The sequence below is a fragment of the Protopterus annectens genome, chromosome 14.part0, assembly GCF_019279795.1.
Source record: "Protopterus annectens isolate FY-2018-M chromosome 14.part0, PAN1.0, whole genome shotgun sequence".
In the NCBI taxonomy this organism is placed as follows: Eukaryota; Metazoa; Chordata; order Ceratodontiformes; family Protopteridae; genus Protopterus; species Protopterus annectens.
Window position 1 is genome coordinate 556,950,461 of NC_056748.1, and position 25,520 is coordinate 556,975,980.

The 25,520-nt window shown below is 38.1% G+C and overlaps 1 pseudogene; it reads left to right on the top strand.

Annotated features, from left to right (window-relative positions):
• LOC122789099 overlaps positions 1-25,520 on the top strand; it is a 146,850-nt pseudogene that overhangs the window by 109,001 nt on the left and 12,329 nt on the right.

Genomic DNA, 25,520 nt, shown 5'->3' on the forward strand with positions numbered 1-25,520 from the left:
CCCCACACCGTACAGTCTTTGATCAGTGGATAGTTTCTAAGATCTAACACTTTGTTATTACTTCTGATGTTGGGATTCATGTGGATAGGTTGAAGAAGAGGTACAGCCCTGTCCAGTTTGAGAGATTTTATCAAGTTTTGAAACATTTAATTTTCATCTTTATACTTTTATTTTAGTGTGACTATAATTATAAAATATAACTATAATTATAAAAGTATTATTATAAAGCTGAAAGTTAGTCTTCTTCTGTACAGGAACTAACGACAACCTGTATAGAATATATATGGTACTACATTCTAAAGGCCAGCATGTGTTTGCACAGACATAAATATGACTGTCCAAAGCACGTCATTGTAATGGTGTGCCTATTCAGAAGTCATACGACAGTGATTAAAGAAAACAGAAATATAATGTGCAGCTTTCAGAGATGAGTGAGAATATACAGATGGTTTTAAGCAAAGCTGTAGAAAGGTTGGAGTATTTAGGGCATCTGTCTCAGTGCCAACCTACAGACAATGCTGTTCAACATACTCAGCACTTAAATTTGCAGTTTTAGAAGCTATCATTAACTAATTGCCATCAGTTATAGAAAGTCTGTAACCTGTTAAACTGTTTGGAAACCTAAAGTTAGTGGCCTATAGCTGACATTCAGAACATCATTGGAAAGTTGCTAGCATCTTGCAATAACTATTACATTTTATGAAGAACAAGAAGGCAATTGCATTTTAATCACTTTATTCCTCTTTTCTGAGTTTGTGCAATCCCAGAGTTAGTAGAAAGATGTATTTACCAGACACAGACACATACACACTCACACACACACACACACACACACACACACACACACACACACATACACACACTGTGTGTGTGTGTGTGTGTGTGTGTGTGTGTGTGTGTGTGTGTGTGTGTGTGTGTGTGTTTGAGGTGGAGTCCTGCTCCCACATCAGGGATACAGAGGGGCTTGCCACCACCTAAAAATGTTTTTGTGCTTTGTGACCTTAGGTTTAGATGTGTTTTGATCAAAGGTGTCAATTAAGCAAAGAACATTTATGCATTGTAAACCTGCAACTGTTCATTTCTTTTCCTTAATGTACTTGGAGGCTATCTGTCTCCAAGTACATTAAGGAAAATAAATGAGCAGTTGCAGGTTTACAATGCATAAATGTGCTTGAGGCCATCCATCTGCCGCAGTGGTACGGCAGTAGCATTGTTACCTCACAGCAAGAGGTTCTCCTGTTCGATTCTCAGCTTGGCTTGGGAGTGCCTTCTGTGTGGAGTCTGCATGTCCTCCCCGCGGTTGGGTAGCATTCAAAAGACATGCGTGTCTAAATGGGCAACCCTTCGTTGAAGGTTGGGGGTCGAGCTGGCACCTCGTGTTTCATAAAAATCTACTGCCAATCATTAGCGGACCGGAGTTCCACTGTGGCGACCCCTTACCGAGAAAAAGCCGAAAGACAAACAAACAAACAAACTTGGAAGCTATCCGTAATCGATCAAAGTAATCAGGATGATTTAATGACAGCTTGTAATTTGTCAGACTGTGCTTTAGAAAAAAACTAGCAACAAGCTATTAGTGTTGTTTTTATTAGTGACAATATAGACCTGATAAAACCCTGCTGCTAATGTAGCACCAGATAATGAAACACTAAAGGATAAGTTATTCCAACCTGAAAAAAATAAATTTAACAGTTCAAGCTGTCATTAAGCAATCGGATTCATGGTCAACCATAAACAGCAGAGGAGCCCCAAATTGGGTGTCGAATTCCCTTGCTAGAGTTCTCATAGCAATCATAATGTAAAACTTTTAGAAAAAGAATTGGAAAGACATACAAACAAGGAGGTAGTGCATGACAAAAAGAGATACAAGTGTGTTGGGTTGCAGTTGGTACTAGTTGAGGCAACGAAGATTTTATTCATAAAGAGATGCTGTGGAAAGATGGGCATGATTTTAAAAAATGGTGATTTCAAAGTCTGAGGTGAATTCAAACTGTCATGAGGTAGGCAAATGGCCATTTGTAAATGACAGTAGGTGAGTAGAATTTGGCTAAAATTGACTATTTATTAAATGCATGGGTTGACAGGAATTAACTGGCTCCTTTCAACACCATGTGAGAGATTTGTGTGTATTAAAGTGACAAAGAACAACTTGCTACAACCCAAACTGAGTTCCAGTCACTTAGAATCACACCTCTCAAATTCTTAGCACAAGAATTCTGGGCAAAGCCTAAAATGATGTGGAGACAAAGGCCCAAAAAGTAGGCAGATTTTAAATATCACTCTTATAAACTTAGAAAGTTGTTAGAATAACCAAATTTGTGATCGTATGCATTTTCTGAAGGATATGAAATCTGAAAGCCAAATGTCTGTCATTATATGGTGATTTCAATCCTCAGAGATTTGCCAGAAAACCAACATAGCTGTTTACTAAGTTAATGACCACAAGGGCCTTTTGCAAGCCTAGCCATGCATCCGAAATCTCTGACAAGTTCTGAAACCCTTGATAAGTGTAAGTAGGCATTTGGAAGATGAAACATTTACAAGCAAGGGCCTGGGAGATGAACCATTTGCAGGTTGCCTGTGTCCATTAGAGACATAGGTGCCACACCAGGGATGAATTTCCTGTTTACCACCCAGTTGTCCAAGTTGCACTTGAATTGAGTCAGGGAGGACCTCTATTTCACATGGATGTAGAACCTGTTCCATAGATGGGCTAGTCTCTGTGGTACATACCTGTCTCTCCAGCAGGTCTTATTTATATCACAGGCAAGGTTAAGTCTTTAGAATTGGTAATTCTGGTGCTGTTTATTTTGAGGATATGCAGGAGGTCCATCAGAGTGGGGTCTGACAATGCCCTGTATGTCAGGCATAGATCTCCCCTGAAAAAGCCTGTAGGAACAGAATACAAAGATAGGGCCTTGAGGCGGTCTGCAGAGGACATTTTACTTACACCTTGTATTCTTTTAGTGAGGAGCCTCTGTGGACATTCCAGCTGTTGGATATGCCTGGTTAGCTACATACCAAAGTGATAGGTCTGATGAATGCCAAATACAGTGAAACAATGACTTCCTTGGACTTCAGTACCATATCTTTGTTTTAGGTTTTGCAACATAGAATGATTTCCTCAGTACTGTAGACACATGATGATCAAAGGCTAGTTTGGTATCTATGTGTGTCCCTAAGTCCCTGACTACTGGATCATCTCTAAGGGGTGTGTTATCAATATGATAATTAGCAGGGGTGGATGACTTCCCAAAGTATACTATTATGTATTTATTGGCATTTAGTTTTAGTCCGTGGCTCTGAACCCAGATGTTTGTCTGTGTCATCCCCTCCTGGACAACATTTGTATCATTGTGGGGTTCAATGACAGCTCCCAATTTGCAATCATCTGCAAATTTAGTCAGCCAGAGACCACTGACATTGGCCTTGTCTTCAGAGAAGTAAATGCCAAAAAGGAGCAGTCCAACTACTGATCCCTGAGGGACTACACTTATGACTGGCTTCTTTGTAGAGATGGACTCCCCAGTTCTAACTTCCTGGGTCCTGTCTGTGAACTAGTTGGCTAGCCACATTTTATAGGTTCAAAGGTTCATAGGTTCATACTAGGCTATCTGCCCTGAGGCAATTATAAGCCTAGCCTGATTCTGTATGGCTTACGCCGCCCCTTGATTTGAGTATACTGTGCCCTTTTTAAGGTTTAGTTTACTGTGCCTCTGTCTAATAGTGACACGGGAGTATTCCCTGGGACAAACCTACGATCCCCCATCCACCTGTCTAGATTCTTCTTGAAGAGATTCAGTGAGGTGCTTTGCCTCACATGAACTGGAATTCTATTCCAGAGTGAAGGGAGCCTCAGGGTTATGAACCTGTCCCTCCAGCAAGTTCTATTTATTTCTGTGCTGAGGTTCAAGTCCCTCGAGCATGTGGCTCTAAGAGATTTAGATTTACTGAGGTGGAGCATGTCCATTAATTCTGGATTTGACATAGCTTTGTATGTCAGGCATAGATCGCCTTGAAGTAGGCGGTATGCAACTGAGTAGAGCTGGAGTTTTTTTAGCCGAGCAGCATATGGCATCTGTTTGAGACCCTTGATCCTCTTGGTGAGATACTTTTGGGGTCTTTCTAATTGCTGCAGGTGTCGGGTAAGGTACATCCCAAAAGGGGCATTGTATTCTATGATGGGCCTGATGAGGGATGAATAAAGGGGCACGATTACCACTCTTGATCTAGATGTGAAACCCTTCGTGATGAGGTGGGCTATGTAGAAGGTCTTTCTAACCACTTTGGCAATGTGGTTTTCAAAGGAGAGATTGCTATCAACTTGGGTCCCCAGGTCCCTAATAACTTTCTCTGTACTTAATGGGTTTCCGCCTATATGGTAATTTGTGGGCACATTGTTTTTGCCAAAGGGTATGACTATAAATTTTTTGGCATTTAGTTTTAAACCATGGCGCAGGCACTAGTTATCTGTCTCTGTGAGACCTTTTTGAAGGATGTTTGTGTCAGCTGGAGAGTTGATTATGGCGCCCAGTTTGCAGTCATCTACGAACTTGGTGAGCCATAGTCCTCCCATGTTTGCCTGTACCTCGGAAAAGTATATACCGAACAAGAGTGGTCCCAGGACAGAACCCTGTGGGACACCACTTGTGACCGGTTTCGAGTCTGACATGGCTCCAGCAACTCTCACTCTGTGGGTTCCGTCTTTGAGCCAGTTTGCAACCCATCTTGTGACATAGGGGTTTATATTTAAGCTGGATAGCTTATCTATGATGCCCGAGTGGGGTATTGTGTCAAATGCCTTTGCAAGGTCCAGATAGGCTGTGTGAACTACCTTCCCTTCATCTATGGCTTTGGTGACTGTTTTGAAGAAGTCAACCAGGTTCAAAAGGCAGGATCTGCCCTTGACAAAGCCGAACTGGGTAGGATCTAGTGTCTGTAGGTCCCCAATGTCTTTGTTTATGAGCTCCATGATGATCCTCTCCATAGCGTTGCAGACTAAGCTAGTCAGGCTTATGGGGCGATAGTTTCCAGGGTCCGTAAAGGCTCCACCTTTGTGGAGTGGGACCACTGTTGCTGTACGCCATTCTGTGGGCACATATCCTGTAGTGAGGCTGAGATTTTATAGCTGTTTTATTTGAGGGATTAGTTCCTCTTGGAGTTCATGTAGGATGCAACCTGGGACACCATCTGGTCCCATGGAAGCAGTGTTTTTTGCTTTGGAGAGGGCAGCCTTCACCTGAGCATCAGAGATGTTTGGGAGGCAGCCCTCTGCCGGGATAGATACTTGCTCTTTTGGGGGGGGGGAGAAGTTTGCACTGAACCTGTCTGCCAGGATATTGGCAATGTCTGTGGGTTCAGTGTATTTTTTGTCATTTAGAATCAACTCAGAACAAGTCTGGGAGTTGCATCCCAGTTTCCTAACATAACTGAAAAAAGCCTTATGATTGTCTTTGGTGTCCTGTGCAATTTTTCTCTCAAAGCTGGCCTTGGAGGATTTTATGAGGGATCGTAATTTTTGCTAGTACTGATCAGAGATGCCTTCCCTATTAGGGATTTTGCTCTATCATGTAGTAGCTTCCTCCTTCTGTTGTACAGTTTATTTATGGCAGGGGTCCACCAGACTGGACACCTGCCTTTGGATGATTGGGTCTTGGTTTTGTTTGGGATAGCATGATCCATGCATTCCTGGAGATGTCCGTAGAATGCGTTTATATAGGATTCTGCAGTTTGGGTCGTAGTTTCCACTGGCCCTGGGGCCTTGAAGGATTCCACTTCAATTTTGAGAAGTGAAAAGTTCACTTTTGAGAAGTTTTTCACTGTGGTTTTCTGGGCTGGGGTTGGGGTCTGGATGTGGACATCCAGTGAAATTAATTTATGGTCTGATCTTACCAATGAGAGATATACTTCTGGTGTGGAGCATAGAGTTCCCATGTTGGTAATGATCAGGTCTAGTATGTTGTCCCCTCTTGTGGGAGTGGTGACTAGTTGTTCCATAGCATTTGAGTTTATAATTTCCAGGAACCTTTGTGCTAAGGTGCTGGGGCTTGAGTAGTGCTCCCAGTCAATGTTTGGGTAGTTGAAGTCGCCCAATATAATGGTGTTCGGAAAGATCTTCATGTTCTCCAATGTTTTCAGGAAAGCCGAGTGGGATTCCTGACTTTGAGAGGGTGGTCTGTAGGATGCTATAAACTGAAAAGCAGTCTTGCCCACTGTTAGTTGTACATGGATGGTCTCCGATACTTCGTGCAATGCCACTAACCTGGAGGTGTGGATATCCTTGATAAATATGGAAACTCCCCCTCCTTTTGTGGTTCGGTCCGGGTTTTGGGGCCGAAAAGCAGGATATGAGGTATAGCCTGGTAGTGCTGGGGTGCTCTCTGGAGCCTTGAACCAGGTTTCTGTCACTGCACAGATATCGATGTTCACCATACTGAGGAGAGCTTCGAGTGCGTGCATCTTGAGGTTAAGACTTCTGGTGTTTAGCAGCATTACTCTTAGTTTCTTGTTCCTTGTGCTGTCTATGAGGGTGGGTTTGACTTTTGAGCTTTGCCTAAAAAAGGCACTATGGGGGTGGCAAGAGCCTTTACCAATATCCGAAAGCCCAGTGGTGACAGGTGCAAGCCGTCCCTAGCAAAGCAACGTGGCTTGTCAAGCATGTCATCCCAGGCTGACAGACACTGGATCCCCTTTGAATGACACCAAAATTTTAGCCAATTGTTAAAATCGATCATTTTGTCTTTGTACTGTGGCATCATTCTAGGTGAGGGTAAGATGCTGCTCAAGGTCAGGGTCATACCAGCCTGGGCTACATGATCAGAGAGCTCCTCTATGTCTACTTTGATTGTAGTCCAGGGAGGTACGTCTCAGGTCATTCACACCAGCATGTACAATGACTGAGTCATATTTGTATTTGCTTTGGAGTGACCTGAGTGCTTGCGTTATGTGGCAGATCCTAGCACCCGACAGGCAGCTCACCATGACCTTCTCTTTATTCAGCCTGGTGAGCGGGACGTCAGTGTGTCTAACAATAGAGTCACCTATTACAAGAGTATCAGGTGTGTTATTCAGCCTTAAAGGGCTGTGGCTGCTTGGCACACTGACTTTGTGGGCTATGTGTTGTGTGTGTTTTGTTTTGAGGTAGCTTTTGCTTGGATGTCTGCTTTGGAGGTCTCTGTTGCTTAGGTATATTTTTATTTAGAGCCTCCAAGTATGTTTTTGTGTATTTATGTGTTTGGGTCGGTGATGTGGTGGGACTATGTGATACTGGAATTGTGTTGTGTGAGGTTACCTTCTCCTCCTGACTGGTTACACCAGTTTTGAGATGAGAGAGCTCAGCCTCCAGTTTGGCTAAATAGTTGCATCTCTCACATATATTTGAACCTGTTTGGAAGAGGAGAGGGTTGTCCGTGTACATGAGACAGTTGTAACATAGCCTCAAAATTCCCAGATTCACCAGCTGGACTGGAGAGGAAACCATTGACTGACCTTTGGACATGCTAGAGTAATATAGGGAAACTGAATTTAAGATGGACCAATAGAGGACAGGGTAATCATAGAGAGTATAAGAGTAAGTAGTGCTTATGGTTTAATAGTGCTAACTTGTAGGATTACTTAATTGGACCAGTAAAGGGCCTTAGAATGAGAATATGGTGTTTAAATTGAGAGATAGAGCAGTTCTAAGGGAAAAAGTGAAGAGCAGACTTTGTGGAGCCAGGAATAGTTTAAACCCAATTAGGTGGCGCTGCCCGCTGTTGTGCTATGCACAAAAACGCGCAAAACCACAAAAAAGAGGGTTTTAAGAGACGAAGATGAAGGAGTTTTGGAATTGACCCAAAATGGCCAATAAAACTACAGTTTCAAGTCAGTAACCACTCCCACAAGGGCAGGCAGGCTGCTCAATGTTTTTCACTGCCACTGATCAACAGAGAGACTTCCCTTTAGCCCAAGCAAAAAATGGCCTCACAGAAACTTACAAACAGTTCAAGAACAGCAAGCCTGTAACTGAACTTTTTTAAATCTCAGAAAAGTGGGAAAAAAGCAAGATTTTTTTTGTTTTTTAGTTTTTTTTCAGAGATAGCAGAGGTTCACAAGTATCAACAAGTTATAACAGTGCAGTAAATGACCCCACACAAGAGTTCTAGGCCAAAAACAGATAAAATGCAAGTTTTGAGAAAAAAAGATTTTAAAAATAAGTGCAAACAGGAAATTCAGTAAACAGCTCTAGGTTGTGCTCTAAATTCAGTTACTGATGCAGAAATCAAGTTTAACAAGCCAGAAAATGCTCAAAATAGGTGGCTATGCAGAAAAACTTAGCAAATAAACAGAGGAAAAATACTTAAAATCTCAAAAGTGGCTCATTTCTTCTCTCAGCATTTTCTCCTCTTGGTGGGTGCTTCACCAACAGCCAACAAGCCTGAAAAGATGCCAAAACCACAAGGCAACCAGGTTTTAAGAGAGGAAGATGAAGGAGTTTTGGAATTGACCCAAAATGGCTAATAAAACTATAGTTTCAAGTCAGTAACCACTCCCACAGGAGCAGGCAGGCTGCTCAATGTTTTTCACTGCCACTGATCAACAGAGAGACTTCCCTTTAGCCCAAGCAAAAAATGGCCTCACAGAAACTTACAAACAGTTCAAGAACAGCAAGCCTGTAACTGAACTTTTTTAAATCTCAGAAAAGTGGGAAAAAAGCAAGATTTTTTTGTTTTTTTGTTTTTTTCAGAGATAGCAGAGGTTCGCAAGTATCCACAAGTTATAACAGTACAGTAAATGACCCCACACAAGAGTGCTAGGCCAAAGACAGATAAAATGCAAGTTTTGAGAAAAAAACGATTTTAAAAATAAGTGCAAACAGGAAATTCAGTAAACAGCTCTAGGTTGTGCTCTAAATACAGTTACTAATGCAGAAATCAAGTTTAACAAGCCAGAAAAACTTAGCAAATAAACAGAGGAAAAATACTTAAAATCTCAATCTTATGAGGAACAGACCAAAATATGATGTAAAAGTCTGGAAATTCTGTAAAAATCTGGACAGTTTAGGAGTATGTTTAGAATACAGTTCAAATGGTGACATCAGTGGAATCACTGGGACATCTAAAACATAGCACTCTTTGAACATATTACTCTTTTCCAGAGCAGTGAGCATTCAGATAAGTACTCACATAAGAAATGTGGTATGTGTCTGTTAATGCAACAGATGCAAGGACAGACAATGAAGAATTTAAAGGGAAACCCCAAGCACCTCAGATAAGAACTGAAATCATGTCACATAGAACACTGTTCCAGCTACATTGTCAGGTATTCCATAGAAATAGATAAAACCTGAGCTACTCATGACTACATTACTTGCCGTGTAACTTACAACCACCCAAGGAATAAGCACCCAATAACTACAATCACACAGGGGCCCAGACATGTGGTGTGCAGGCATTCTGTGCTGTAAATCCATGCAGAAGTAGCTTCTCTTGGCTAAAATAAAAGTGTGCATACTATGATCATAAACGGCAGAAGAAAAAAAGCACAGTTATGATGTGAGACTTGATTCTTTAAATAAATTAATGCATGGGTAAAAGAAACATATTGAAAATTAAAATATGCAACTGAGTATTTATAACGTTAAGAAATGTAGAAGTGTTATGAATATAATACAGTCTAGTTATTACGGGACCTAAAAGGGAAAGCTCTGAAACAACTTTATACAACCCCTTTTAGGAATCTGGTTACAATTGTGTGCTTGTTGTAAGCAGTTTATTGCATAACAGCATATATAAGCTGATGGATTAACAATATTATGTTATCTGCTGATATGACATCAATACAGCTAAACAGTTCATTTTAAAATTTGACAATCATACACCAAAAATGATGATTACAGTTTAGCATTTTTTCTGCAATGCATTAAGATTTTATCAGATTAAAGTTTTCATTGTATGACTTTCTAGTATATTTTTATTTTATTTGTTTATTAGTTTATATGCTCAGGTACTGCTTTGCATGTTTTTTGTGTTATTAAATTTAAAATTTATCCCAAACATGCATTAATGATAAATGTGAATTTTTAGGCACGTATTGAAGAACTTGAAGAAGAAATAGAAGCAGAACGTGCAGCACGTGCAAAATCTGAAAAACAAAGAGCCGATTATGCCAGAGAACTGGAGGAGATCAGTGAAGCGACTAGAGGAAGCTGGTGGAGCAACATCAGTCCAGATTGAAATGAACAAAAAACGGGAAGCAGAATTCGTGAAAATGCGTAGGGATCTTGAGGAGGCTACATTGCAGCATGAAGCCACAGCTGCTGCTCTTCGGAAGAAACATGCTGACAGCGTTGCAGAGCTTGGGGAGCAAGTCGACAACCTGCAGCGTGTTAAGCAGAAACTGGAGAAGGAAAAGAGTGAACTGAAGATGGAAATTGATGATTTAGCAAGTAACATGGAATCTGTTTCAAAAGCAAAGGTAAAATTCATATTTATATAGTCTTTAACAATGAAAATGATATCTTAAACCTTCTATCACGATCATTAAATTTCTTTGTTTGCATTAAAGTCAAACTTTGAGAAGTTGTGCCATGCTATGGAAGATCAGATGAACGAAGCAAAAGCCAAGAGTGAAGAAAGCCAACGTTTGATTAACGATATAAATGTTCAAAGAGCTCGTCTTCAGACAGAAAATGGTCAGTAAATATAAATAATTTATTCAAAAGTTTAAAATGTAAGAGTGCAAATCAGTGGAAGAAAATAAAGGCAATGATTTCTTTTAAGAATAAATCAGCATTTTCATCTAATTTAATGTTAGGCTTCCTCAGATAAAGCTTCAAAAAACAATAAAAAAGCATTATTGACTAATATTTCCATCCTTTGATTGGAAAATGATTGATCAGAAAACCAACATCTTTTAAAGCTAAAAATATTTATTAAGTTAAAATGAGCTTATAAATATTGCATAAGCAGGTAAAAATACAAATTTCATTAAAATTATTAAAACATACTTCACAAATGTGAAAATCAATCTCAGCTTTAAGACCATGTTGATGAAACTGACTTATTTAAGCCACTGATTGTACAACTAATTTAAGCATTCAAATCTTTCTTTTATAAATGTGTTGTCTACATCCTTATTCCCTTTATAAGAGTTTTATCAGGACAAAAACAGTATAAAATTATCATAAAGGCTATATGAGTATGTTTACACCATAACAACTAAAAATTGTAGCAATGCCTTAGTCACAGATTCGGTAGTCTGTACTGCATTTATGAAATTTTCCTTTATGGTATCTGGAAAGGTTCTTAGTTATGGTGGAGTGATGCTGAAAACATTTTATAAAATGCAACAACCCTCCTTCTAGTATAAACAAATCAGATAGCAGTAAGAGTGACTTGAAAGCGAGACTGTTAAATGATTTTAAACTCTTTTTGACATAATTTAATATTACTATCAAGTTTTATATTTCTGCAGTATAGATTTAAATTTATTTTTATGTAATTTGCATTTTCATTTAATAGTCATAATCTCATTTTAGCTTAATGAATATTTATTAGTTTCAGAATATATTGGTGCTCCACTCTGGTCTATGTGGATTAATGGGATGGGCATGCAAATCATTTAATCATCCGTCATTTGCTACAGACACACACACACACACACACACACACACACACACACACACACACGCACACACACGCACACACACACACACACACACACACACACACACACACACACACACACACAAACACACTGTCCAGATTGAAATGAACAAGAAATGGGAAGCAGACACAAACATACTTTTTTAGGATTATATGTTCGCGCTTACATATTTTGTTATCTGGGCTTTCCAAGTTGGTTATAGACCACATTCAGAAAGCCTGCAGAGAAAGTCTGTATGATTATATAAATGCTGTATTAGAGAAACAGTGCAAAAAGTATAATATGTAAATAAATACAGGCACAGGAGTAACATTTACTACAAACATTAATTTACAATAATAAAATTAGAGATCAATAGTCAGACCTGTATTTAAAATATTTTACAGGTTGTATACAGAAAGGCTTAATGTAATACATCTACTATTCAATGAGGTGATACAATAAGATTGGAGTTCATTGTTAAAGCTGCATTTGCTGATAAGTGCTAAAGAGTTTTTGTTTCTGTCAGAAACAACAGAGTACAAATAAAGAGTACATGGAGAAAGGTATTATAAGTAATGTCTGTATAAAAAGCTGGGTTCTGCTGTGAACCTCAATTGTCAGAATGCTGGGGATGAAAAACATTGAAAACTTATGCATGAAACATGGGAAGGCTAAAAATAAAATATCAAGTGTTTTCTGTGCAGGCAAGCCTCCTGCAATGCCAAATGTGGGGGCAATCCCCCAAGAATTCTAAACTTCTGTATCATGAATCCATGGTTACACCAACTCCAGGAAGGGAGAAATCTCCGAATACAAAATAATCACTGCCAGAGTATGCATGGAAATTGCACTGGGACTGATTTCTTATGGAAAACCATGATCAGGATTGTGATCCCTGAAATTCACACAGTATATTGTGCTTCAGGCAACTGACACTTTGGGAATTTTATCACAGCCATCTGTAAATGCATCAATTTAACAGTACAAATATCTAATTTAGTATGGAATATTCTGGTCTTATATCTTTGTCTTGTAAGTAGATTATGGTGATGCTAATGACAATGCAATGATGATGAGGAACTTTTATGACAACTGAGCGATTTTTATCAAAAGGAGAATTTGCTCGTCAAGTAGAGGAGAAGGATGCCTTGATTTCACAACTTTCAAGAGGCAAACAAGCCTTTATGCAGCAGATTGAAGATCTGAAAAGGCAACTAGAAGAGGAAACTAAGGTAGTTTATTAACATTTAAAACTTATATCAACTTTGTGAAGCATGCAGGTCCTATATGTATTAACATTTATAATGAAATGAAAATGTACTATGACAAACACACTGCCAATGGTTTGTACGTGATGTATCACATCACGATTACTTACCTTCTTCAAACTAAATTTGTTTGTACTTCAAAGCATTTTGTTAGAATTAACAGAAATTACACAAATTGTTATACAATACACCAGTGACTGGAATTTGTCCTATCTGTTCTACACACAGTCCATTCTTAGGAAAACATTAATCTAGTTAATTGTAGTAATAGTTGGTTGAGATCACATCACATACCAATTAACAGCTGTGAAGGTCACTGTGTGGAATTTTATCACAAATTGCTGAAAAGGTACAGTTGGAGGTAGCAGTACATGACATTTTGCACTGAATAGGTGTGTTTACAAGATAGTGTAAACTAAAACATGAAAAAGTATATTTTGCTTTACAGTAATCACTTTCTAAAGGTAATATTATAGCAATAACCCATTCCTGGGTGTGGGTAATGCTGGATTTACCCATGGTTGGTGTGGTTTGGATACGAAGCCCGAGTGGCCAAACAAAGGCAACCATGGGTAAATCCAGCAATACCCACACCCAGAAGTGGGTCATTGCTATTATACAATGACATTATTTAAGAAAAAAAATAATTACTTTTCTTAAATAATGGCATTGTATAATGCCTCCTTGCTGCCCTTCCGCAGCTGTTTGGTATTCTGCGGCAGTTCTGATGTACTGCGCATGCGTATGCTTACGCAGTACATCAGAGCTGTGGGCAAAAGCAATGGAGAAAGCAAGATCTCCATTGCTTTTTACAAACTGTCTCGCTATGTTAAAGGGGTTTAACATAGCGAGACAGCTTTAAAAAAAGCGACGGAGAATCTCCATTGCTTTTTTAAAGCTGTCTCGCTATGTTAAAGGAGTTTAACATAGCGAGACAGTTTTGAAAAAAGCAACTGAGAAAGCAAGATCTCCGTTGCTTTTTACAAAGTGTCTCGCTATGTTAAAGGAGTTTAACATAGCGAGACAGCTTTAAAAAAAGCAACGGAGAATCTCTGTTGCTTTTTTTAAAGCTGTCTCTCTATGTTAAACCCATTTAACATAGCAAGACACCTTTAAAAAAAGCAATGGAGATAGGAATATCTCTGTTACATTTTTTAAAGATGTCTCGCTATGCTCATTTAACATAGTGAGACAGTGTGTAAAAAGCAACGGAGATCTTGCGTTCTCCTTTGCTGTAAAAAACAGAGTTATACTAATGGAAAAAGTCCAGGCGACCGGACCTTTTTCCATTACTATAACTCTGATTTACAATGTGCACGCTGACCAATCAGCGTGCACGTTTTGGAATATTAATGGGGGGGGTTGTTGTATAATAAAAAAGAATGCACATATATCATTATTTACTTCTACTTCTTTTTGACAGAATGATACACTATTGACATATTGCTATAGACTTCTCTCTTTATCTACATCTGAATCAAGCCACCTGTGCAAACATACACACACACACACACACACACACACACACACACACACACACAAAAAAACACAGTATGTAAAGAGTGGAATGTAAATTACAGTTTAACTATGCAGTCAGATGCATAACCATTTTTCTGTATTCTGTCTGAAACTATTAAAGGCAAAGAATGCATTGGCCCATGGCCTGCAGTCTTCTCGTCATGACTGTGACTTACTCCGAGAGCAGCATGAAGAGGAACAGGAAGCCAAGGCTGAACTCCAGAGATCTCTGTCTAAGGCCAACAGTGATGTTGCTCAGTGGAGAACAAAATATGAAACAGATGCCATTCAGAGGACAGAAGAGCTTGAAGAAGCCAAGTATATAGTTTGTTATTCCTTTTGCCATTTGAGTGAATCTGTATTTCTAAGTGCAATGTCTGTTTACATGATGGATGGAAGTTAACAAATAATGCACTAGAGTTATTTGGTGATGCAGTACAGACAAGTCAAAATTCATGTAATAAGACCTGTACTTGATGTAGGCATTATATGCATGATTCATAGGCATGACTCACACTGTACAGAAGTACACAGAGAAATTAAAGGAATAGGCCAGTCTTCTGTACAGAGACATTGATGCAGTATGGCTGCAGAAGTACTACTTTGCTGCAAACTAACAGGCAGATGGTGCACAATAAATATGCAAATCGGGCACACAACATGAATTCAACTGCTAACCTATTTTTGAGACAGCTATACTGCTTACCAATGCTCTGTACCAAAATTGTGTTATATCACTAACAAAAAGGAGTTCATGGTACCACTGTTATGCTTTGGCAGGAAGACTTGTGATCCTTTGTACATTACACCAAAAAGCAAACAAAAATATAGGGCACAGAAATCCATTACGCTGTTGTGTTTCTGTCATGTCACCTGTATAAAACATTTATCACTGTGTTCTCTCCCTTTCTCTGCCTCTCTCTCTATATATCTATCATATACATGTATATTACATATAACTTGAGCACACATGTAAACAACACACACACACACACACACACACACACACACACACACACACGCACACACGCACACACACACACACACACACACACGTTTAATCACACACGCATACACACACATGTTTAATGTTAATCAGTTTCCTATTTTCCTGTCATGTCACCTATTTAAGCTTAGCAGTTCTGTTTTAGCATGACAGTACCATAATTAGCAGGGCATTAACATGACAGGAATCTGCAGAGATGCCAATGAGCACTAGTACAGTTGAAGGGTGGTGACTCTCGCACATTTTGGTCGATGTCTGCACCGCATTTCTCCTCCTGGTGTAAAGCAGCTTGATGAGTGGTTTATGCTGCATTCATGTGTTCTTTCATGGGACATCATATAGCTCTACTTCAAAATGATACTTTAACTGGAGTAGGTGTGTACGTACAGTACATCCTAAGATTAATCTCCACAATGCATTTCTGCTCTTCCTATGGCTATCCAGTGCTGTCTGCTGTAAACCCTCAGTATAACCCCCAAGACACATCATGCACACTCGTATAACTTTCAGGGTATATCATGCTGCACCTGTGGAGGTAAACACTGCTGTCCTGCAGTTCACCATCTGCATAACCCCAAGGTGCCTCGTCTGCTATTTCTGCACAGGGATCACAGTGCTTTCCTGATTGTGCCCTCAGTATAACACCTCGGGTACATCATGTGCTGTCATGCTGTTCACTTTCAGAACAACTCCAAGGTGTCTTGTCTTCTGTTCCTGTGGGGTACATAGTGATTTCCTGATTGTGCCCTGAGTATAGAGGCCAGAATATACTTTCTGTCACTCTTGCAGGGTACATGGTGATATCTTGCTTTGCACCATTAGCATAACCCTCAAGGTGCCTTGTGTAGTACTTCAACACAGGGATCATAGTGCTGTCTTGCTTTGTGCCCTCAGTAGAATACCTAGGGTACATTGTGTGCTGTTCCCATGGGGTACACTGTGCTGTCCTGTTATATCCATTTAACATGACTCAGACTATCTTGCATGCTGCTCCTATGGGTATAGAGTGCTGTGTTGCTATTTTCCCCACAGCATAACCAGCACAGTCTTTTGTGTGCATTTCTAATGGGTTACACAGTGCTGCCCTGCTGTGCACCCTCAATATAATCTTCATATTGCCATGTGTGCTCTTCCTACTGGGGTACAGTGCCATCCTACTGTGTATCCTTAGTATAATTCCCAAGATGCCATGTGTGATGTTCCTACACAGTGGTATAGGAATGTCCAGCTGTGTGCATTTTGTATCGAGCCTTGTGTTCTCTTCCTAATTAGACTAAAATAGTGCTTTTCTGCTTTGTACCCTCAGTATAATCCCAAACTGCATTGAGTGCTATTCTGACGGATTACACCGTGATGTCCTGCTATTCACCTTCAGCATAACTTCCAGGATTCCTTGCGCACTGTTTTTGCAAAAGGGTACAAAGTGCTGTCCTGCAGCTGTGGTGCTTATACAGTTTATATTGTTTGAACTCATGCCAGAGTTTCTCACTCATGATACATAGCAAACATGTACAGTGTGTGATGTGTTCTGTTCTCTTCATAATTCCATACTCTTTAAATGTCTCAAGTGATACAAATACCAATAGGACACACAGTCCCACAATACTGTATGCCCTATTACCATCAGGATACACAGTCCCACAATACTGTATGTCCTATTACCAGCAGGATACGCAGTCCCACAATACTGTATGCCCTGTTACCAGCAGGCTTACACAGTCCCACAATACTGTATGCCCTATTACCAGCAGGATACACAGTCCCACAATACTGTATGCCCTATTACCAGCAGGATACACAGTCCTGCAATACTGTATGCCCTATTACCAGCAGGATACACAGTCCTGCAATACTGTATGCCCTATTACCAGCAGGCTACACAGTCCCACAACACTGTATGCCCTATTACCAGCAGGATACACAGTCCCACAATACTGTATGCCCTATTATCAACAGGCTATACAGTCCCACAATACTGTATGCCCTATTACCAGCAGGATACACAGTCCTGCAATGCTGTATGCCCTATCTGCTGCATCCACCATGTGTCATGTCTTTCATGCAGATGTTCTTGAGCCACTGAAATGTTTTTATACAATGATTTATCTTATGAAGTTTTACTGATGTGGAACAGTGTAGTTCATGAATATCTCATATACTCTATTATACCATAAACTGGGATGTAGGATTTAGGCCCTGCTTGTTGTGTAAAACTGGATATAGAAGAGCAGAGTATAAATGAGTATGTGATACTGAGCCCTACTGATGTTCAGAGCAGGTCTAGGTCACATGATGCATCATACATTTTCATTTCTTGTTAGTCTATCTGGCTATTTGTTGCTCTTTCCCTCTGTGCACATATATCTATATCTGTATCTGTATCCATATCTATAGCTATATCTATGTCTGTATAAAGATATATTAAGGTGGACAGTTTGGTTTGACACAGGCCCATCACATCAAGAAGTGCATCCTGGAAAGTGAGGCCCTTTCTCAGTATAAATGAGGCCCTGGAAGTAGCTTGGAATAAGTGAGTGAGTCTGGAAGTGAAGTCCTCCACATTGTGTGGTTAGAATGTGAAGTCCTCTCAAAACATACTTAATTTTACTACATTCTGCACACTCAATTTTGATAAGGTATTTCTTGACAAGGTTAGAAATAGCAAACATGTGTAGCTATGCTTTGTTTCCTAAAGTCCACATATCTTTTTTTCTTTTTTTGATCTTTCTTATTCTTTGATCCTTTCTAATTTTTCATTTGTGTCTCTGTCATGCTTTAACATTTTGTAATTCCATTCATTAATTAATAATCTCATTTACCTCCGGCAATTTATCAACCACCTATGACATTATGTACTTTTCTAGGAAAAAGCTAGCATTCCGGCTACAGGAAGCAGAAGAACAGATTGAGGCTGTAAATTCCAAGTGTGCCTCACTGGAGAAGACAAAAGTAAGGCTGCAGAATGAAGTAGAAGATCTCATGTTGGATGTAGAAAGATCAAACGCAGCAGCCGCAGCTCTGGACAAGAAACAGAGGAACTTTGATAAGGTAACAATGTAGCAATTTTACTCTTGGTAGCACTTTACTTAGACTCTGATTGCAGTTATCTAAAAATGAAAATGCTTAATTTACAGATTCTCTCCGAATGGAAACAAAAGTATGAAGAGGGTCAGGCAGAGCTGGATGCAGCCCTGAAGGAGTCACGTTCTCTGGGCACAGAACTCTTTAAAGTGAAGAATGCTTATGAAGAGTCTCTGGACCAACTTGAAATGTTGAAAAGGGAAAACAAAAACTTGCAGCGTAAGATACCATCTGATTCCTATGATTATTATTATTATTATTGTTATTATTTTTAGCTTATGTATCTTATGTATCTTATGTATCTTATGTATCTTTACTGCTGTTCCATGAAGGTTCATAGATTTATAGGTGTATACTAGGCTAATGACCACTAGGGCCCTTATAAACCTGGCCATGGAACTAAAATTGTCATAAATTTGATTTATTCCATCAGTCACTGGTGCTAGACCAGGGTGAATTTCCAATTACCTATCTCTTGGTCCATGCTGCACTGAAATAGAGTTAGGGAGGCAGAATACTTAACCAAGATCTCTCTGGCCTGAATCAGGGTGTTGAAATACACATGAAGAATGTTGGTCTATACAAAACTGTCATGCTGCATCATTGGTTATAATGTGCATTATCTATTACACACATACATACATATGTACCTATATACATATATATACAAATATTACAGGCACTGGCAATAATGCCCTTATAGTCTGTCAGTATATATCAAAACATTCATTCACATAATAAGTTTCCAGGTTGTTCAGAAAATGTCTAAGCATGTGCTTGCTTTAATATAATTTGGCAGTCTATTCAATGCATTTGCTACCTTGTCAGAGAACCAATTAGTACACCTTTCATTCCTATATAATATTCTCCATAGGTTGTCTGATAATTCTCTACTACTTTTTGATAATCCAAACATTCCCAGAGGTAGTTGTCTCTAAATGGCCTATATACCTGCATAAGGTCTCTTCTTAAATATCTGTGTGAGACTCTGTACAAGTTCAGATATTGTAGCCTTTCAGAATAACTTACATTTTCGCATCCATGCAGGCCCTTGGTATACTCTGCTCTACTAGTTCCAATGTAGTCATGCTTGTTTTCTTATACTATGTCCATATTGTTATTCCATACTGTAGTTTCATTCTAATGTAAAATACAAACAATTATTTCATCATTTCTGATTTCATGAAGTTTATAAATCATTTTATACAACCTAGAGTTCTATAACTATCATTAACTAATTGGTTGACATGATTAGAAAAACTCAAAAAGCTGAATCTATTCATATACTCAGGTCCTTCAATGAATCTACAGTATCATTCACTGTGTACTGTATTAAATATTCACATTTATGTGTTTGTCCACCGACTATCATAGGCTTAATTTTTGATGTATTTATCATCATACTAATTCTTATGTGCCCAACTGGTAAACTTATTCAAGTCCTTTTGCAGATGTACTCTATCTGTAACATGTTTACCCATTTCAAGTCATCTACATGCAGGCTATAGAGTACCTCTGATGAAAACAATAGATCTAAAAGATACAATCTAATTAATTATGAGCCTAGGATAGAGCCCTGTAGGAGACCCTGACTGTAAGCTAGAATTCCAACTGTCCCCTTGCTGTACGATACTTGCTATGTCTTATTTGTAAGCCATGCAGCTATCCATCTTATTAAGATTACATTAATATCTAGTTGTTCTACTTTATTGATCAGTGTTTTGTGTATGACAAACTTAAACACCAACGTAACCAAACCAATGCACAGACTCAGGAAATATGAAAAAAAGCAGCAGAGCACGACCCAGGAATACTGATTTAATGAGAAAAATGTTGTAAGCACAAAACACGCTTTCGGTGAGCCCAGTGTCTCACCTTCTTCAGACAAAATTACAAGCCAACTAGCTAACACTTTATATCATCAGTACTCAATCAATTTTAATTAAATTAGTACTCCTTATCTAGTTAAATAAATCTAATTCTGAATGCAACAGTTTTTAAAAGGATAGCAGATTAGAACATAAAAAACTTATAAGCCTATTTTTAATGTTATTTTAAAATTATTTTAAAATGTTTTAAAATAACATTAAAAATAGGCTTATAAGTTTTTTATGTTCTAATCTGCTATCCTTTTAAAAACTGTTGCATTCAGAATTAGATTTATTTAATTAGATAAGGAGTACTAATTTAATTAAAATTGATTGAGTACTGATGATATAAAGTGTTAGCTAGTTGGCTTGTAATTTTGTCTGAAGAAGGTGAGACACTGGGCTCACCGAAAGCGTGTTTTGTGCTTACAACATTTTTCTCATTAAATCAGTGTTCCTGGGTCGTGCTCTGCTGCTTTTTTTCGTATTTCCTGATTTTGTGCATGACCATATCAGATGCTGAAGTTAAATCTATAGAAATTACATCACAGTGCAATCTTTAATTTTTATCTGGTATTATATTATTATAGAACATCATGTTACAGCTGGTTAAAGATTCATCTTCAACATATGCATGCTGATATATTGTTTTGAGTACCAGCCTTTCCAGTTCTGGGCATAATTTATCCAAAATAGTCTTTTCCATTATTTTCCCATAAGAAGAAAATAAACTTAAGGATATGTTTTGTGGCCAGCCAATCACTCCATAACTATAAGTTAGGACAGGAAGAGCAAATTGATTTACAACTTGGATTTTGTTCCTAGATGTCAATGCTGTTTTCAGGATTAAGTTAAGTCTTCTAAAGTATTCCTTACTAAGTTTTATTTGCATTTGTTCATGCTTCATTGTTGATCCTTCATCAATTCCCAAATATTTATATACTCCCTCTTGCTCAAGTTCTTTTAAATCACATTCTTGTCCCAAAATGATGTTTTCTTGGTGCTGCAGTTTTCCTGCTTTAAAAGTTGCTTTTGCACATTTATCAAGGCCAAAATGACATTTTTATATCATCTTAAAAAGTTTTGACAACTTGCAGTTGTGCTTTCAGTTCCTCGTCTAATGAGCTATACAGTTTAGATGGTACTATCAGTTCATGCTGATGTATTCCCAGGTGTTTATTACTAATTATATCTCATCTCTGTTCTTTATGTCTGACAAAATCAAAACAAATTTGACATCCAGATCTAGGCACCCGATGCCAGGAGGATATATTTCCATAAGAAAAATATACTTGATTAAGATAAGAGACAGAAATACAAGACATGATAAAAAATGTCAGACAATTATGTTCTGAGCTGAAATAAACAAGTTGGACAGAGAAATTAAATATAGTATGAGACAAGCTCATAAAAAATTTATAGAAAATGTATATAAAGATATTGAGCATACAGGAAATTATTTTTAGGTAAATAAGACGTGGTAGCAAAGAAATGCAAATTGATAAACTATGTTTAGACTACAAAAATTATTCACAAACAGATTATCAAATTATTTACAAAAAGTTATCAATGCAGTTTGGATCCACAAACTGTGTGATAAAATGTCCTAATAACATCCCAATCATGTATTGTGGGGATATAGCAAATTTTCCAATAAAAAATCCCTATTACTAATGCTCCTAGTATTAATAATCACCACAGATACATCAAATGTTGCTACCTGTAAAATGATACATTTCTGGCCTTGTAAAACTATATATCTATTGCAAAAATTATCTTCCCTTGTCTTGACAAGAACACATCAGCCTGTCTAAATACATCTGTCTAAAATTAGCCTTGAATTCTCTACAAATTTCCTCTTATTAAAATGGGAAATTTTTCATGTAATTATTTACCCAAAAATCTTTTCATTTATACTGACCTAATTCTCTTTTCCATACGTCATTTGTGAAAAATACATCCTAATGCCTGTAAAGATCTGCTTTCTAAGAAGGCTGTAAGTTGTCTACTAGCAGTCAAAGGGTCCTTGAAGATTAGATCATTAGTACCAACATGAATACAAACAGCTTCATATTTTCTTACATTAAGGCATTCTAAAGTCTTTCTTACATCCCGTATTCTTGTGCCTGACAAGCATTCAATGTTAATCATCTCAGCCAATGTAAATATCAATTCCTCTAATAACTGAATCCCAATTACTAATGTATAATTGTTGACCAGATTTGAAAAATTTCCAACTTCTAGTTCAGTGATTTTTTTTTTTTTTTTTTTAATAATCTTTCCAAAACCAGAGACATCAAAATAATGAAACAGATGGGACAGAGAAAAATATAATAATATTATATTCTGCAAAACTAAAGAAATGTACCTGATTATCCTTTTATTTTTTCTGTCCCACCTCTCCAGTACATTGGAAAAAAAAAGAGATGGAGACCTTCCTTTCTCCATTGATTCCTTTATACAGCCCTAACGTACTACGCAAGTGTGGGAACAAAAGTTGCATACGCATGAGCAGTACATCAAGAAAGCCCCAGAATACTGGGGAAAAACATGGAAGAGCCGCACTTCACTCTTATACAAGGATATTATCTAAGAAAAGTATGAAACTTTTTTCTTAAATAATGTTATTGTATAATAGCAATAACCCACGGCTGGGTGTAGCCCTCGAGACCAAACCACACCAACCATGGGTAAATCCAGCATTATCCATACCCAGCAATAGCTTATTGTTATAATATCTTTAGTATTTAGCCCATTGTGTAAAATAAGTGTGCTTTAGTAAATCATTAATTGCATACTCATAATCAAAATAATTTGCCACAGAATTCAAAAACATGAATAAATGGACTAAAGTCAACTTCTATGAGAAAACCACACAAACAATATGCCACTAAATATTAAATTAATTACAGGAAGCTAACCTAATACAATAAGTACTTGATAAAGCTGTCACTCTGGCTTATAATACCCATTATGTCGCTTGCAGTCACATCTCATTGTAACTGCATAAATCTGAGGAAAACAATAACATGTAATTAATCTCCTCTTTCTAAGCAGTTGCACAATAAATCATAAAGCAATACAGAATTGTTTCAGATAACCTCTGGATTGTCATGACTACAGCCTGTTTAAAGTTATAACTGACTAGACCACTGAAATGGCTAGATTTTTCCTATCTCCAATCTATCCCTTTCAAACAATAAACAGTAAAACTCAGAAAAAAACAACAAAATATAAATTGAAATAACTCTTTCTGATTATAACCTATACTTTTCTTTCTACAAACAGTGAAAATTTGCATGTAAAAAGTAAAATATAAATGAAAACAAATCTTCTTTTATGAAGCAGTTGCACAATCAGTCACAAACCAACAATTGATTGCTTCAGATAAGCTATGGATATTTACATAGCCTGAAATCATACCGATACATGAAATTAATGCTCTTTTAGAACAATGTTTTGAAAATGCTCTCCTAATGCCAAAGAGTTTTACAGCAGTAATACACTGTATTTTAGTCAAAATGAAAATTCTACCTCATATTTCTCAGAACCCCACTTTCCTCTGTCAAGGACCCCAAACTGTATTACTGTTGCTTATTCTCATCTTCTTAATTCTGAGTTTGTTCCTCTCTTCTGAGTTACTAAGCAGTCTCGCCCTAATCTGTTTAGATCCCCTGTGAAGCAATCATGGCAAAACGATCCTTATTCTATGCATTTGGTCAAATCAGCTGAGATTTACTCCTTTATATTCGTTGACTTCTGAGGTCCAGAAATGTACTGATTGCATGATGTCACTTTGAATTTTATAATTCAGTCTTTTCCGCTTTTTCCTTGTCAATCTGATATTTCACTTGGAGGAACACATACAACCTCTCTTGTGGTTTCTGTTATTTTCACTATGTAAATTGGGCATGATTTCATTACAGTGTGCTGTTTTCTTACATTTGGCAAGTAATGTCCTTAATATCACATACCCATAGCTAACTGGTAGTCATATCAAGTTAATACTTGCCTCAAACCATATTACTTTAACATCACCAATAAACACTAGTTCTGTAAACAACCAAATATGTCAGCAACTCATAGATCATCTTTGCATATATATTTGCAGAGGTCTCAGTGTAAGGATTTTACCAGTCTCATCAAAACAAACAGCACTATTCATCTCACTATTCAAATTTAGAAAAGCCTCTGACACCTTTGCAAGGTGTCTTTCAAATTAGCTAAAGGGCTACAAGTGCTTGTTTTATCCTGCATCCCTTTTCATATTTGTTTTGTAGGCTTCACCTGCAGTGTCCATTAATCAGTCATGACTATTTCCTTCATAAGACATGTATGTAAGAGTCAGATTTCATACTTTTGCATACTGCCCTGGGTACATATCCCACAAGTCAGCATGTCTGCTGGTTTTACATGACAATACTACTCCCTACCACTCTTCCTGAACCCAGCCAGCTGACAGAATCAAACCTTGGACTACAGGAAACAGCTCATAGCCTTAATCTTTTGCACCAACTGCAGACCAATGTTATCCTTTTCCTTTAACTAACATGAAGTCACTGTTTTATCCACAGAGGAGATTTCTGATCTAACTGAACAGCTTGGGGAATCTGGCAAGTGCATCCATGAATTAGAGAAAGCCAAGAAACAGATAGAACAAGAAAAGTTAGACATTCAAAGTGCATTGGAAGAAGCCGAGGTAAGAGTCAATTTCTTTCAAACTGACTGTATAATTTACATTTAAACAATGTAAAGGATTAATGTATTAATTATATTCTGTTGGATTTTAGGCGTCTTTGGAACATGAGGAGGCTAAAGTCCAACGAGTTCAGCTTGAGTTAAATCAGGTGAAATCAGAGATTGACAGGAAGATCGCTGAGAAAGATGAGGAACTCGAGCAGATGAAGAGAAGCCATCAGCGAGTTTTGGAGTCTATGCAGAGTGCACTAGAAGCTGAGATCAGGAGCAAAAACGATGCCCTGAGGATGAAGAAGAAAATGGAAGGTGATCTAAATGAAATGGAAATTCAGTTAAGCCATGCAAATCGCCAGGCTGCAGAAGCACAGAAGCAGCTTCGAAATGTACAGGGTCAGCTCAAGGTAACATCTTCATTTATAGTCTAAGCAGTGTTCTCCAGGACACATTATATCA